At 49.3% G+C, this 15,475-nt stretch overlaps 2 protein-coding genes across 2 annotated transcripts in view; one reads left to right on the top strand and one right to left on the bottom strand.

The window, feature by feature from the left end:
* Positions 1–14,522, bottom strand: part of CACNG7 (calcium voltage-gated channel auxiliary subunit gamma 7) — a 38,481-nt gene extending 23,959 nt beyond the window's left edge. The window contains exons 1-2 of the mRNA XM_053361787.1: positions 14,264–14,522; positions 12,944–13,196 (exon numbers count right to left, since the gene is read on the bottom strand). The gene's annotated coding sequence lies outside the window, so the exon portion shown is untranslated. The remainder of the gene's footprint in view (positions 1–12,943; positions 13,197–14,263) is intronic.
* Positions 1–15,475, top strand: part of LOC128399909 (immunoglobulin superfamily member 1-like) — a 270,931-nt gene that overhangs the window by 4,500 nt on the left and 250,956 nt on the right. The gene's annotated exons all lie outside the window — the stretch shown is intronic.

The following is a 15,475-nucleotide window of genomic DNA, read 5'->3' as shown; positions in this document are numbered from 1 at the left end:
TAAAGGCCCCCTGACAGTTAAGTCCAGTCACAGATGACTCTGGGGTGCGGCGCTCATCTCGCTTTACAGGCCGAGGGAGCCGGCGTTTGTCCGCAGACAGTTTTTCCGGGTCATGTGGCCAGCATGACTAAGCCGCTTCTGGCGCAACGGAACACCGAAACCAGAGCAGTGCACGGAAACGCTGTTTACCTTCCCACCGGAGTGGTACCTATTTATCTACTTGCACTTTTTGGTGTGCTTTCGAACTGCTAGGTTGGCAGGAGCAGGGACAGAGCAACGGGAGCTCACCCTGTCGCGGGGCTTCGAACCGCCGACCTTCTGATCGGCAAGCCCAAGAGGCTCAGTGGTTTAGACCCCAGCGCCACCCGCATCCCTATATATTCTCCTTACTCTCCCCCCTGCAAAAATCTGGGTTATGAAATCTCCACCACCCATACCTTAGCTAGCCCATTAGGCCTTCTGACATGACGCAAGCAAGATTTATAGTTCTCTCCATTCCAGCATAATTCTCTAGCTTACAGTTCATGGATTTTCATTCCAACCAGTGTAGATTTGCTTCTTCCAAGAGCCATAGAATCATAGAGTTGGAAGGGACCACACAGGTCATCTAGTCCAACCCTCTGCAATGCAGGGATGTTTTGCCCAAGGTGAAACTCAAACCAACAACCCTGAGATTAAGAGTCTCATGCTCTACCAACTGAGCTATTGCAGAGCTAATGTGAAGAAGCCAGACACTCTGGAGTCTACCGTGTCTGAGGAGCCCTCAGTAAAGTGCCTTCTGGCAGGACCTGTCCTACATTTCTGGGCGTCCTACCTCAGGTAGGGCTGCCATCACCACTGGGCATCTGGGTCTGAGATCTGCCCTTTTAATTTCCTGAAGTGCCAGACTTTGTTTTTTCAAGAGGAACCCAGGGCAGGTGTCAGAAGTGGACCCTTCCCAGGGTGTGGGCTCCCAAGCACTTGCCCAATCAATCCACTTCATGGTCATGATCCCACCAAGTTTTCTTTTAAAGAGTCAGGTGGCTTTCCTGCCTTCCTTGCTCTGGGCCTTCCTGCCACCTTCCCCAGAACAATCCAGCATTTCTGATCCCCAGTTTAGGAATATACATTCTCAAAATAATAATAATAATATATTTATACCCCGCCCATCTGGCTGAGTTTCCCCAGTCACTCTGGGCGGCTCCTAAATCAAGTGTTAAAAACAATACAGCATTAAATATTAAAAACTTCCCTAAACAGGGCTGCCTTCAGATGTCTTTTAAAGATAGGATAGCTGCTTATTTCCTTCACATCTGAAGGGAGGGTGTTCCACAGGGTGGGCGGCACTATCGAGAAGGCCCTCTGCCTGGTTCCCTGTCGCTTCACTTTTCGCAGTGAGGGAACCGCCAGAAGGCCCTCGGCGCTGGATCTCAGTGTCTGGGCTGAATGATGGGGGTGGAGACACTCCTTCAGGTAAGTAGAGGAAAAGCTGTAGCTCAGTGGTAGAGCATATGGATCTTAGGAACAGTGAAAGTTGCCTTATCCCAATTTCTTGGTCCTTCTGACCATGTTCCAAGCCCTAGCTGGAGATACTAGGGACTGCATCTGAGACCTTTTGCATGCAAAGGAGATGTTCTGCCACTGAGTTCTGGTCCTGAGTTAAGGTCCTGGGTTCAATCCCCAGCGTCTCATGGGGGAAAGACCCTTGCCTGATATGCTGGAGAGCCACTGGCAATTGACGTGGACCAGCCTTCCCCAACCTGCTGCCCTCCAGATGTTTTGGCCTTCAGCTCCAGCCAGCGCAGCTGTGGTAGAATTCTGCTGCAGGCCAAACTAAGCTTAGATGGACTAAAGGCCTTGGCTTGGCATAAGGAGGCTACCTATGTACAAAAAAAGCCCATTTCTTTAGAATTTTGTTGGGATTTTTAACAAAGCAAAATGCAGGATGCAAGATAGACCATCACAGTCCTCAAAATGAATATTGCAGAATCATAGTTGGTTCATGCTTGTTGCAACCACTAAAGCAGAGAACTCATCAGCAGCTCATAATGACCAGGCTCATTACAGAGATAAGAGACACTGCTGACTTTAAATGCTCTGGGTAGAGCTGATCCCAATACAGTGGTACCTCAGGTTACATACGCCTCAGGTTACAAACTCCGCTAACCCAGAAATAGTGCTTCAGGTTAAGAGTTTTGCTTCAGGATAAGAACAGAAATCGTGCAGTGGCGGCACAGCAGCAGGAGGCTCCATTAGCTAAAGTGGTGCTTCAGGTTGAGAACAGTTTCAGGTTAAGAACAGACCTCTGGAACGAATTAAATACTTAACCTGAGGTACCACTGTACACCAAAAATGATCCCATAGATTGGGAATGGTGAATTATGAGCATGTTTACTCATAAATAAGTCCTGCTGTGTTCAGTGGGGCTTGCCTCCAGGTAAGGGCTTAACCCCGCAAAAAAAAATGGGTAAAGAATTTATATTGTAACACACTAAGAGATCTGGCTGCCACATAGGGCTGAGGGAGGCATAATGGTTTTCGCTTTCCTCCTAGAAGTCAGAAGGGTCTAGCTCAGTGGTGGGGAACCTGTGGCCCTTCAGATGTTGTTGGACTCTAATTCAAGTACACACCATAGACTTAAAGCACACACGACTTCCCCCAAAGAATCATGGGAACTGTAGTTTGTTAAGGGTGCTGGGAATTGTGACTCTGTTGGGGTAAACTACATGTCCCGGGATTCTTGGGGGGGAGTCATGTGCTTTTAATATACTTTAAATGTATACTGGCATGCCTTGGTTTGGTTCCAGATGGTTTCGAGTCACATCATATTTTGGGGGGTTTCCCAGTGCATATAAAAGTTATGTTTACACTATACTGTGGTCTGTTAAGCCAGGCCCAGCCCTAGCCAGCTCCACTCCCTTGGGCAGAAGACCCTGGTGGCGGACTTCCTTCCCCTGCTGGCACCTGCACCCACCTCCTCGTGAGAAGCAATATCTTTGGAGCACAATAAAACGAGGTGTGCCTGTAGTGTGTATATGCTTCCAGAGAATAAATGGCCAGCAGAAATGGAGGGAAGGGAGAGAGAAGGGAGTGTGTGTGGACAGGGAAGAGGAGTAATTGTAGGGCTACCATGCATTCAGATTTTCCTGGGATTTCAAAGGCGGAATTAACATCCAGGGAGAATTTCTGAAAGGCTGCGCATTGCCAATCCAAAATTTTGGTGTTTTGGCGTTTTTGTAAAAAAGAAAGAAAAGAAAGCTCAACAATTTTGGTGGTTACTTAGAAAAAGCTCAGCAACCTTTTGGGTGTGCTGGTTTTTACGCTTTGAAATATGGCTACCCTAAGTAACTCATAAGGCTAATGTTCACGTTGATTTGAAATGACTAGACAAACCTTTGGCTGCAAGCCTCTAGTCCAGGGCTTTCCAAACTTGGGTCTCCAGCTGTTTTTGGACTACAACTCCCATCATCCCTAACTAGCAGGACCAGTGGTCAGGGATGGTGGGAACTGTAGTCCAAAACAGCTGGAGGCCCAAGTTTGGAAAGCCCTGCTCTAGTCCACTACTTTATAACAAAAGCAGTACACCACCATCACCCCCCAATCATTCATTCTAGTGCTTGCTTCGGGTTGTGGGGGTGGGACTTGGCGGGATACCTACATGGGGCAGAAGTTTAACTTTGCGCTGTATCTTGCTTTTCTGCCCAGGAGCTCAAGGTCATGTATGTATTCCTCCCCTCCCCCCTTTTATATTTGCAACAGTCCTTTGAGGTAGGCTAAGCAAAGTTACTATGCGTCCATGTCAATAGATTATTGAGGGTGGGCGCCTCGGAGGGAAGGCAGGGACCGCAACCCACAAACAGTGGTACCTTGGATTACAGACGCTTCAGGTTACAGACGCTTCAGGTTACAGACTCCACTAACCCAGAAATAGTACCTCGGGTTAAGAACTTTGCTTCAGGATGAGAACAGAAATCACGTGGCGGCAGCAGGAGGCCCCATTAGCTAAAGTGGTGCTTCAGGTTAAGAACAGTTTCAGGTTAAGTACGGACCTCTGGAACAAATTAAGTTCTTAACCCGAGGTACCACTGTGCAATGAACTGGCACCTCCTCCCTCTTGCCCTCTCCTTCTGGTGCCAATCTGCACAAGCACTCTGAGGAGAAGAGGGTGGCCTGGTTTACAGAGGACAGCCCTTTCTTTGAAGGGCTCTATTCGCTCCAAGTCTGGATTAAGGAGAAGCAGGAGAGGCCTTGAAGTTGCCTGTCACTGGTGAGCACCTGAACAGCAGACAGAGCAGGCCACCAGGTTGCAGCCTTTCCCAACCATGCCAAGAGCCAGTGCTGGTCCTACTCAGGAGTAGACCCGTTGAAGTCAAATTCACACTACTTACTTAGGTGCATGCGTTTTCTACTACTCTGACCCGAACTTAGTTGAATGGATGCATCCCTGAATTTGCATCTTGACAGAAAATCAGCGTATGGAAATTTGACGCAGACCTGGCATCCTCTCTTTTTGTTGATGCGCCGCCGTTCCTCTTTTGAGCCAATGCGTGTGTAGCCTCCTCTCTTAGAGGAGAGAGCGCAAGGGGACCAGGAGGCTCCAGAGGTCGGCAGTTGGACCTCTGCAGGGAGTGGGCCTTAGCAGATGCCCAGTGTTGTGACCCCTTACCCCTTACACACATGCCCCACAAAGTCTTGAGCCACGCTCTACCTTCCTATCCCCAAACACCAGTCTCTGGTTCTGGTCCTTCATGCTGATGTTTTACAAAGAGTCTTGGAAACAGCAGAAACAACGTTGTACCTTCTCATTCTCACTCTTCTTCCCACACCCTGAATTATCCATCACACCTGTGGCTGGTTTCTCCCCCCCCCCGCCCACCCAATGGTTTCTGGGATTCAAGCTTGCAGTGGTTTGAACTGGCTGATGCTTTCAAACCTCTCCACCTCTTATGATTTCCTGTCTGACCTGGAAGCCCTGCACCAGTTGTGCCTGATTGGGCTGCAGTGAACATAGAGAGCACTGGATGGAACTCTGCACATGCTCAGAGACAATCTTCTTGATATATTCTGGGGCTTAGCACTGATACAGAAACGGTCTGTTCTAGGAATGCAAAGCAGTGAGATCTCACCTGAAGCACTGAGCTCCCCTCATCCCTTCCTCAATTTCCTAGCCCTCAGTGCTCATAATTTCAGGCCAGTTCTCTTGATGGGTTTCTGTGGAAGGATGGGGGGGGGAGCAAGCCTTCTCGTGCAACCTGCCCCCCACTCCATTAGAAGACTCATCTCTTCCATTGTTTTATATTTTGCAGAAGTTGATGTCATGAAACACAAAGATGACAACTGCCCTCACGTCCCAGACCGATATATGGGAGTCACATGAGAAATACATTTGGAGCAGTGGGGTGGGGGTTGAAAACATGTAGAGCAGGGGTGAGTTGCTTCAAGTACATGGCTGCTGCCCCAACCTCCAGTCTCCTCCAATTACATGGGCCTCTGGAATCCAGGGTGCCCCCCCCAGTCTGCCCCACCTGCACATCTCCACACACACACCCCGCCCCCTGACGCCCCCAGCCATCAAGGCTTTGCTCCCTTCCGTTGCATAGTTATGGTTTTCTCCAAGATATGTTTGTGCTTTCAGAGAGTCCAGCATCATCCCCCTCACAATGGATTTTCAAGCACTTTTTTTCCTTGGCTTGTGTCTCCAGGGGTTTCTATTTATGCCCTCGACTGCATTTGTGCTGAAGAGAGGGACCAAAAAAAGACCTAAACTCTCTGTCTCTCTCTCTGTGTGTGTGTATGTGCATGTGTGTGAAGGATAGGAAAATAGTATCTGGCCTAGAATGGAGGGCCATGGGGATAGGGGCAGTCTGAATGGCAGAGAGTCTGTCATGGGGAGGGGTGGCACCAGAAAAAGGGTGGGGGGCGCAGAAGGCACAAAGTATATTTTTATATAGAGAGAAATAGCAGCATATGTTAACCACAAGAGTCCACAAATTGGGGGGGGAGTAATGGGGGCAGTTCCTTGTTAGAGGGCCCAAATCCTTGTGGGGGGGCAGATCCTTGTGGGGCACGCTCTCTGATACCGCCCCTAGTTAAGGAGAGAAATAAAAATATATCCTTTCCCCCCTTTCCTCTTTAACCCCACTAAATATCAACCTCCCTGCCCTACTCCCTATGTAACAGCGCCCCCTACTGCCTGCCCACAGCATTGTTTATAGCCCCTTAGCAGTGAAGTGTCAACTCCCCCCCCCCCCCCCGAGGAGAACCTTTATTCAATTCCTCCCATCTGTGATTGTTTTATTTTGGTTACAGAAGGCGGCGCAATATGGTCACCCTACTCACACACATTCCTCTTCCTGTTCCAGATCTTTATATGCATACACAACATTCAAGGGAGAAGGAGCGTGTGTGTGTGTGTGTGTGTGTGTGTGAGGCGGGAGAGGGGGAGAGAGAGTGGATGATATGTTTGTGGGAACGGATAGGAGGAGGTTTGTAAGGACAGCCCAAGGCCCCATCTGCACTGTCCGTTTCAAGAAGTATCATACCACTTTAAACAGTCATGGCTCCCCCTCACCCCAAAGAATTCTGGGAACTGTCATCCGATAAGCTTGCTGAGAGTTGTTCGTTAGGAGAGCGCTACTTCACCCCACAGAGCTACAGTTCCCAGAGGGGTTGGTTGTTAAGGGGAATAGGGGTGTCTCCCAACAATGCTTGGCACCCTTAGCGAGCTACAGTTCCCACAATTATTTAGAGGAAGCCATGACTGTTTAAAGTGGCACGATACCACTTTCAATGTACTGTGCAGATGGGGCCAAAGACAAAGATACGGATGGGAAGCAGCTGCCTTAATTCTGAGTCCGACCACGGCTCCATCTAGGTCAGTACTGTCTACATTGACTAGTAGCGGCTCTCCAGGGTTCCATGCAAGGTCTCTTTTCCTAGCCAACCCTGGAGATACCAGGGATTGAATCTGGGGCCTTCTGCATTCAGAGCTGGTGCTTTGCCACTGAGCTATGGCCCCCCAAACAAACAGAAGATCACATGAGCAGAGAGAGGTTTAAAGACCTGGGTGAGGCTGTCACTCACTGGAAGTCATTAGGCAGAGGCTGGGCAGCCACCGTAGTGTAGTGGGTAGAGTACTGAACCTGGGAGTAGAGTACCTGGGAGACCAGGGTTCAAATCCCCACTCAGCCATGAAGCTCATTGGGTGACCTTGGGTTGGCCGCTATCTCTCAAGCTAACCTACCTCACAGGGTTGTTGTGAGAATGATGTGGAGAGAGAGGCAGAAGTGTGTACACCCCCTTGAGTTATTTGGAGATATGCTGTGATATATATATATATATACTAAATAATAATAGTAGATATGGAGGTGCTCTGCCTCTCAATTCCTGCATCACCCAGGGGGGATGGACCAGATAGCCTACAAATACATTTTCCAACTCTAGATTGTAAGATTATAGGATGGACAGACGGGTGGACAGACATTTACAAGAGAAGAAGGGGAAGGATGATTGGCAGACAGATATCTATTGCCATGATGGATGCGCAGATAGGCATTGGTGGAAGGGTGGTTCTGTGGCTCAGCTTGATGACATAAATTTTTCATGTAGTTTGTGCATAGTTTACTGTAAGTGGTATGTTGTTTCCCACATTGAAGTGATGCACACAATAGCAGCTTAAAATGCAGCAATGTCACTTCCCCTCCCCATTGCATTTCAAGTCACACTTGCATGTTGCTGTACGCGCCTGAGGGCGGGAATGTCTTTACCCAATGCACTTTATGTTTCCCTGTGCCTGCAATGTGCCCCCCAAACTCCTGTTCAATGAAGCTGTCATCCGGCCATGGCCTGTCATCTGCACATGTGCAATGACTTGTTTCTAGCGTACACACCTCAGTTTCACCATGGCTTCCATCTTCAAATCAGATGGGAACTGGTTTGTGAGGAAATGCCTCCAACAGCTGTATTTCTCAAGATAGATAGGGATTGTGACTAATGTTATGTGTACAGCGCTTCAAACACCAGCAGTGGGAGTGCACTGGAGCCAGAGTAAGTCGTAATGCGTACACAGTATCAATCTGCAGGATAGGGCCAATTAAAAAATTAAGAGCAATATAGTTATACAAGGAAAACAGACAGGATTGTGAGAGGTGCAAAAGACAATAACTTGGCAGGAGAGGAGATCCACACCAAGAAAAGGATGAGTGGAAATCTCTCCATTGAACTTGTATTCAAAGAGCTGGCCTGCAGGGTTCATCATACAATATGTCTAATGGAACTTTCCAAGACCTATTATATACTGATCTGTAAGTGCTCGCTGTCACAAGTCCTAAAGTTCTCTGTATGTAAGATATTCTATTTTCATGCTCAAAACAACTCATCTGGAATAACCATTGTCCATTTTTAATAGCAATCACAAACTCCAGTTGCTCAATAAGCATGTTATGAGAGAGTATGAGACATCTACCCTTTTCACCCCCCATTTCTAAACTCAACTCGTGAGTCCCAAAGGGTGGTTGAAGATACTTAAGGAGCAACAAATCTGTGCTATGTTGCCTTGAGTATGTGCTCCTAGCCTGAGTACAAACTCGCTGAGTAGCACCTACAGATCAAGAACCAATGCTGGCCAGTTGTTAAGAGTGAATGAAGCTCATAGCTATCTATAAACCCATCACCTCAGCTGGGTTTGCAGTGAAGTGCCTATAATCCAAGGCTGTGAGTTTGAGATGCACATGCTTTGCATACAGAAGGTCCTAGGTTTGATCTCAGCCATTCAGTAGTATCTGGTGCCCACTGGGACTGGCAGGATGGAAGGAAGGAGGACAAACAGTAGGTGGAGCCAGAGCACCAATGACTGGCAGAACCAACTCACTCTAGTTTTGCTCCCTTCCCTTCTGAGTTCTACAAGGGCAACAAGACCAAGGAAGAGGATGCTAATAGGCAGTGCCATGCCCTGGACTGGTTGCAAGCAGGAAGCTGGTGGGAGCTGGCCGAGGACAATGCCCCATTTGCCCTAATGGACCACCTTCCATTATCTGCTGTAGCAGGTCCTGAGACCCCTGAGACCCTGGAGAGCCACTGTCCGTCAGAGTAGGCAATATTGGTCATCTGGTCTGGTTTAAGGAAGTTTCCTATGATCCCATGAGTGTTGACATTTGACCCCTTTCCCTTAAGTTAGGGTGACCACCCTTTCCCCCAGTCTTGCTCCTGAGCCTTTAACAGCAGCCTGCTCCATAGAAATTTAGCTGGTGGAGCTTTTGCTGCCACATATTTCCATGGCAGGAAAAGCTTCCCGTTAACTGCAGTGGCTGGTGTCCGTTGGGGCTGGTTGGGCGGATGCAGGGAGCCTAGTCAGTAGGTGGCACCAGAGAGCCAATGACCTGCAGAACCAACTCATTCTAGTTTTGTTCCCATCCTTCTCCCTGCTGAGTTCTACGAGGAGATTCAGGAGCAAGAGGAAGCTGACAGCCAATGCCTTAAGTAAGAAGGCAGGCAGGCAGTCAGGCAAGGGCTGTTTGGAGGCCAATTGTGGAGCAGTGCCCCGTTTGCCCTAATGAACCAACTTCTACGGCCTGTTAAGCCACTGACTGCAGTGTGGTGTTCTGACTAGGGAGACGCAGGTTCAAATCCCTGTTCTGTTATGAAACTGAGTGGATGATTTTGGCTATCAATTGGCCTAAGAGAGCTGTTGCAAGACTAACACTGGGATATTATTAGGGTAAAATGGGATAAGCCCATGTATTTTGCCCTGGTCACTCTGGATCAGATTGTGATGAATTAAACATATAAATGGGGACTGCTGCTGAAATGCCACCGAAAGTGAAATCCAAAATGAACTTGTAGGCTCCTTCTCAGGTGAAGCCTCTGCATAATTTCAAGAAAAACCAAAAGAGTTCAAATAAAACTAGCAACATTTCCCAGGAGATTTTTGCGTATGCACCCATGTACACACACACACACACACACACACACACACGGGTGCACTTTCAACCTAACTCAGACTTTCCGTGTTAAAAGGGCCACCCATGTTCATAGGCCAGATAAATAGGCCAAAGGAAACCATCTTTGTTACAGTTTAATCTCACTCTTCCTATCAAGGAGTTCAGGATGGCACTAATGGTCCCATCCATCCCAATTCATCCTCACAACAGCCCTGTGAGGAAAGTGAGTCAGAGAGAGCATGACAGGCCCAGGGCCAGCCAGTTAGCTTCATGGATGAGGAGGGATTGAGGGTTCAGGGTGTCCTCCCAACACACTAGCCACTATACCACACTGCCTCCCATACAATAAGCATAAAAGTGTTCCCCCTCCCCATAACCACTAGTGTAACTCATAAAACGATTCCTTCTCCTCTACCACCACCACATGGGTCCCCCCAAATTCTGCCCCACAGCATGCTGTTGTCGTTGTATAGTTGATTGTGTGTGCGCGCCCCCCACAAATGTGGCAAACCTAGCACAAATGCAGAGCACATTCTGCTTGACCCCTTTGTATCTCATGCACCCATATGCTAGATTAAATCTCACCCTTTAGCTCAATGCCAGAACCCACCCCAAGTCCCTCTTCCTTTCTCCCAGCTCCACAGCAACCACATCTCTTCCCTCCAGCAAATACTGTACCATATTCATCTGTGGCGGGGAATACAATCTTACAGCAATGTCACCATCTGGGATTAAACATTTGTGGGTTTGTTTGTTTTCAGGGGCACGCAGTGAGACAGAAATATACAATGTATTATATGCAAAATCTTGCTCTTTTTGCTTGAAGCCCATCTCTCTTTCAAGTAGACTCACACATCCAGCAGAAAAACACGGAGGGGGGAGGAGGAGGGGTTGGGAATAGCTCCTGGACGCAAGCTAAAACCTCAGAATTGCTGTTACAATTATAATATCGCAGTCTGTACACACAAAGGGCTCGTTCTGAGAATTTTGTTATTTGTGCGCTAGCATTGAGAATTCACACACACAAACATGCACACCGAGGGTATAGAATTCACATAGACTTCAATGTTGAAAGGAATTCACTTGCGTGACCACAGTACATACTCTCTCAAAGAGGGCAATCTGCCAAGAATTAATGGGAAATATGCAAACATTAAATCTACTCCTGCCACACACACAAACAAACAAACAGTTAAATAAGATGCACATATAAGACTACACACACGCACACACACCTCATCCTCATCCTCATCCTCATCTTTATGTACCATGTAATCTAAGCACCGAGGCGTTAAAGGAGCCTCCCATAAATCAGGTACCCTTATGTGCAGTAACATGAAGAGGGGTGGGAGGTAAGCGTAAACATAATTCAATTGACACCACCCTGTGAAATTGCACACACAAGCTAGAGAGACAGGAGCTAATAGTAATCACAAACACAGACACACACCATTGGATAATCTAGACAGATTGATGTTAAAAGGATTGAAGAGGAGCTCTTGCTTGTTCTCTCTCTCTCTCTCTCTCTCTCTCTCTCTCTCTCACACACACACACACACACACACACACACAGTGCTGTAGAAAATCACAGGCACATGCATTACATACCAGCGCAACACCTTGACAAAGGTGTCAAAGCTACCCTAATGCTGCATGCTGTATTTAAACAGAACAAAACCAGTGAAACATACTAGTGCTATGTTGGAAGTGTGCTAAAGGGACAGTACCAAACTACGGGCTGGAATCACTCTCCTAACATAGAACACTGTTTTTAAATCACAGACATCCTGCCTGCCAGGCAGTGCAGTGCACAGAGAAAGGTGCAGAATGAATTTACATCCAGCAATCCTCTCTCTCTCTCTCTCTCTCTCTCTCTCTCTCTCTCTCTCTCACACACACACACACACACACACTATACTGGTGCAGCATACGGCTCATCTAAATTAGCAGTTCTGGCTGTTTTGCAACACACATACAAAATGCATTTAAAGGGATTTGTATCTATTAAGCGTCAAAAAATAAATAAATAGGAAGATGGGTGTAGTGTTGTATAAAGGCATGAACCCACACGGCTCCGTAGGTAATGTTATAGTTGAAAAGGTTTAACTGAAGGCAGCTGTTTGAAATCAGTTTTGTGTTTGTGCTTGGCTCTACAGAAAGCCAGAGAAATCTACAGAAAGGACGCTGAACTGTACATGCTTACTAGGTGTAACGGGAATCACACACACTGAAAAACATGAGATTTCATATGAAGTGACATGCAGTGTTTTGTATTGACTATACGCACATGTATGTACTAGCAAGGGAAGTTCCCACCTGCACAGACTCCACATTTCTGGGGGAGAAGAGGATTATGCCAATAAAAATTGCTTCCCATGCACCTCAGTGCACAGAAACGAGTTAAGGATGTGTGTTCTCTTCACTAACTTATTACCAAAGAATCCAAAGACATCATCGCCAATCTGTGCTGTTATGTACCAGAGAAAACCCAGCCTTCATCCAAGAGGATCTGAAGGAATTCACTAACACACCAACCAGAGGGCTTAAAAGTTAAGCATCTGCAATGCACATCAGGTGCTACAAAACAGCCATTCCGCTGCCCCTCAAGGAAAGGCCACAAGCTCACACCCAGGCCAAAGTTGTCCAAAGTAACACAACACGGGGCGAATCATCCAGAGTGGGAACCCAAAAGAGCAGCGTGACATTAGCGAGATTCTCTTTTACTTAGGACCAGCCAAGCAGGTTACAAGCTCCTTAATTGCACAGAACTCCGGGGCTGCCGGGGAAGAGTCCTGTGTAACTCCGAGGCTTCCATCCTCTTAGAACTATTAGCTGATCTGAGCCATGATAACCCCTCTCCTCATTCTGGGTCTCTAATGCAGATGGACACACAGAGAGAGCAACCTGCCTTGAAGCGAAGGAAAGGCGATTCCCAAGCAGGACAATGTAGCAGCTGTGTTACTAGCAGGGATTTCAGCGCACTGTTGGGAAGGGAGGTGGGCTAAGCCGGGGTCTGTATCTCTCACCTTGCTGTTAGAATCCCACCGGAGCCTTGAGATCCTGGCTCTTCCACCGCACCTGCATCGCTTTCCTGCTTTTTATTCTTAGTTATCTCTCCTTTTTTCTCGCTCCAACCTTCCAAGCGGTGGCTGGGAGTTGGGATGGGATGTCACCCGTTCCCTCTTTCTTAAGGGAGGGTATCTTCTTCAAGGGCCGGTGACTACGCGACCCCCAAGCGACGATGGGTCTCTATCGCGGAAGGCCCCATCCAGAAGTTTGCTTCATCCAAAAAGTGGGAGAAGGAGAAGAAGAGGAGGAAAGAGAGAAAGAGAGAGAGGTGGATGAGAGGAGAAGGGGCTGCAGTCTTCTTCGAGGAGGGGGGACACGACAGAATGAAAGAGGGAGAAGAAGGAGGGAGCTCTGGGAAGGGGGGGCGCGACGAATGCAGCAGCCAGCCGCGGTTCTGTGGGGTGGGAGCAGGAGGGCGAGCTGGCGGTGGTCAATATGGAGCTGGGGGCCGGAGGAGCCGAGCTGGGGGGCCGGAAGAAGGAATGCAGCAGGAGCAGCAGGAGGGAGACGGGGAATGACAGGATGAAAAAGGGAGCCAAGCGGACGAATGCAGCAGGGGGAAGAAGGGAGCGCGCGAGCAGACGACAGAACGAGGGACGCAGAAGGAGAGGAGGGGAAGAGGCAGAGGGGCGAAAAGAGGGGTGCAGGAGAGGGGGGAGGCGGGGGGGGTTGAAAAGGGGTGCAGCGGATGGGAGAGGGGGAAAGGGAAGCCCTCGAAGGGACGAAGGAATCGGGGACGCGGAAAAGGGGGAGAGAATAGAGGAGGGATCCCGGCAGAAGGAGAGAGAGGGAAGGAAAGGAAGAGGGTCCGGAGGAGGAGGAGGAGGCGGAGGAGAGAGGAGTGCTATGGGGGGGGGGGTGTTTCCAGGCAGGAGGCAAAGGACTGAAAAAGCCACGCAATGGCGAGAGGCTCGGGGGGGGGGGCAAGGGAATGCAGCAGCAGAGAAAGGGAGAACGAGCGAGTGGGGAGCGATCAGAAATCGCAGCAGGAGGAAAACCCGTTGGGGGGGGGAGTCAGGGAGCGCAGCAGAGATGCGGGTAAAAGAGGGAGGGGGAGAATTAAATCAATAAGTCCCAGTTGGGGGAGAGGAGGGTCTCCCTGAGCCAAAGATAGCCTCGTTATCTGGAGGGCGACCCCCAAAAGGGGGGGGAAGAGAAGGGTGGCTGTGCGGGGGGGGGATCGTTGGATGGAAAAAGAGAGCGGGCGAGGGGGGCTGCGGTGGAGGCGCGCCGGAGGAGGGAGGAGGAGGGAGCCCGAGAGAGAGAAAGGCTGCTACCGATTTTGTCCTGGGGGGCTTCGATCGGGCAGTGATGCCGCAGTCGGGTGCCGAGAGGTGGCTGCCTGTCTCTCGGTCCCCCTCCCTCCTGCTTTCCCCCTCTCTCCCTCTCACACACTCACACGCACGCACACAAACACACAGGCTGGCACGCACAGGGCGCCCCCGCGGCCGGATCCCGCACGATCACGGGATCCGCTTGGCTGGGAACTGACGAGGGGCGCGAGGAGAATTCACAATCGCCCCAGCCCAGCGCTCACACACACACACACACACACACACACCCCCCAGCCCGGCTCCCTGCAGCTGGCCGTGATGTCAGAGGGACCACTCTTAAAGGGACACGACGCCCCGGCTTCCCGCCCCGACCTCGCCAGCCGGGGGGAAAGTGGGCTCGTCTGCTGGGTGGTGTGTGTGTGTGTGAGAGAGAGAGAGACAGAGAGAGAGAAAACGGATAGATCTGAATAGGAGAGGAACGCACACGACAGATAGCAAGCGAGCAGGATGCAGCGGGGAATATCTCCACATGTCTGACACTCGCGGTAACATTCGCTCTGCCCGCATTCACATGTGTGTGGAGCGCGCGTGTGTTGGTCTAGACTGTCGACAGTCAGATATAAAAGTCAGCCTTCACCAAATTTCGGACAATGAGCTAGCTTGGATGTCTGCGTATGTTTTGGTACACACACACACACACACACACACACAACATATACGTGTGCCTTAGTGCGGGCATCTGAGCCCAATACATTCACAAAACCGACCTGGGATTGTCAGCATTTCGTCTATGAAAGCGAAGAGTTAACCGATGTTTGGACAGTCATTGTAGCCTATGGAGGTGTTTTTCCCCCTCTTGGTACCTGTCATATACAACAACTATCATTAGCGTCATCATCACCACTACCTTTATCAGCAGCACCAAAGATTCACAGCTGATGCTGCTGGGATAATGCCAAGTAAATACAGTTCGTTAAAAATGTTAATGATAACAAAGCGAGACACCCACAACTGGCACCTTCGCCTTAGAGCACCACCTTATTTTCTGCACACCTCTATGAAATGCACGTAACTCTCCTTCTCACCACCACGCGGGCGCGGAGTCCCCCTGGTGTGAGCATCAGGATGGGTGGCGAATGGAGAAAAGAGGTTTTGTAATGAGCCTTCATACGAGGAGTTCCTAGGACTGGCCGTGAGGGGACTGAGCGCCGGTGC

This window comes from Podarcis raffonei, chromosome 13 (assembly GCF_027172205.1).
Source record: "Podarcis raffonei isolate rPodRaf1 chromosome 13, rPodRaf1.pri, whole genome shotgun sequence".
In the NCBI taxonomy this organism is placed as follows: Eukaryota; Metazoa; Chordata; class Lepidosauria; order Squamata; family Lacertidae; genus Podarcis; species Podarcis raffonei.
This window is presented reverse-complemented; position numbering and strand designations above follow the sequence as displayed.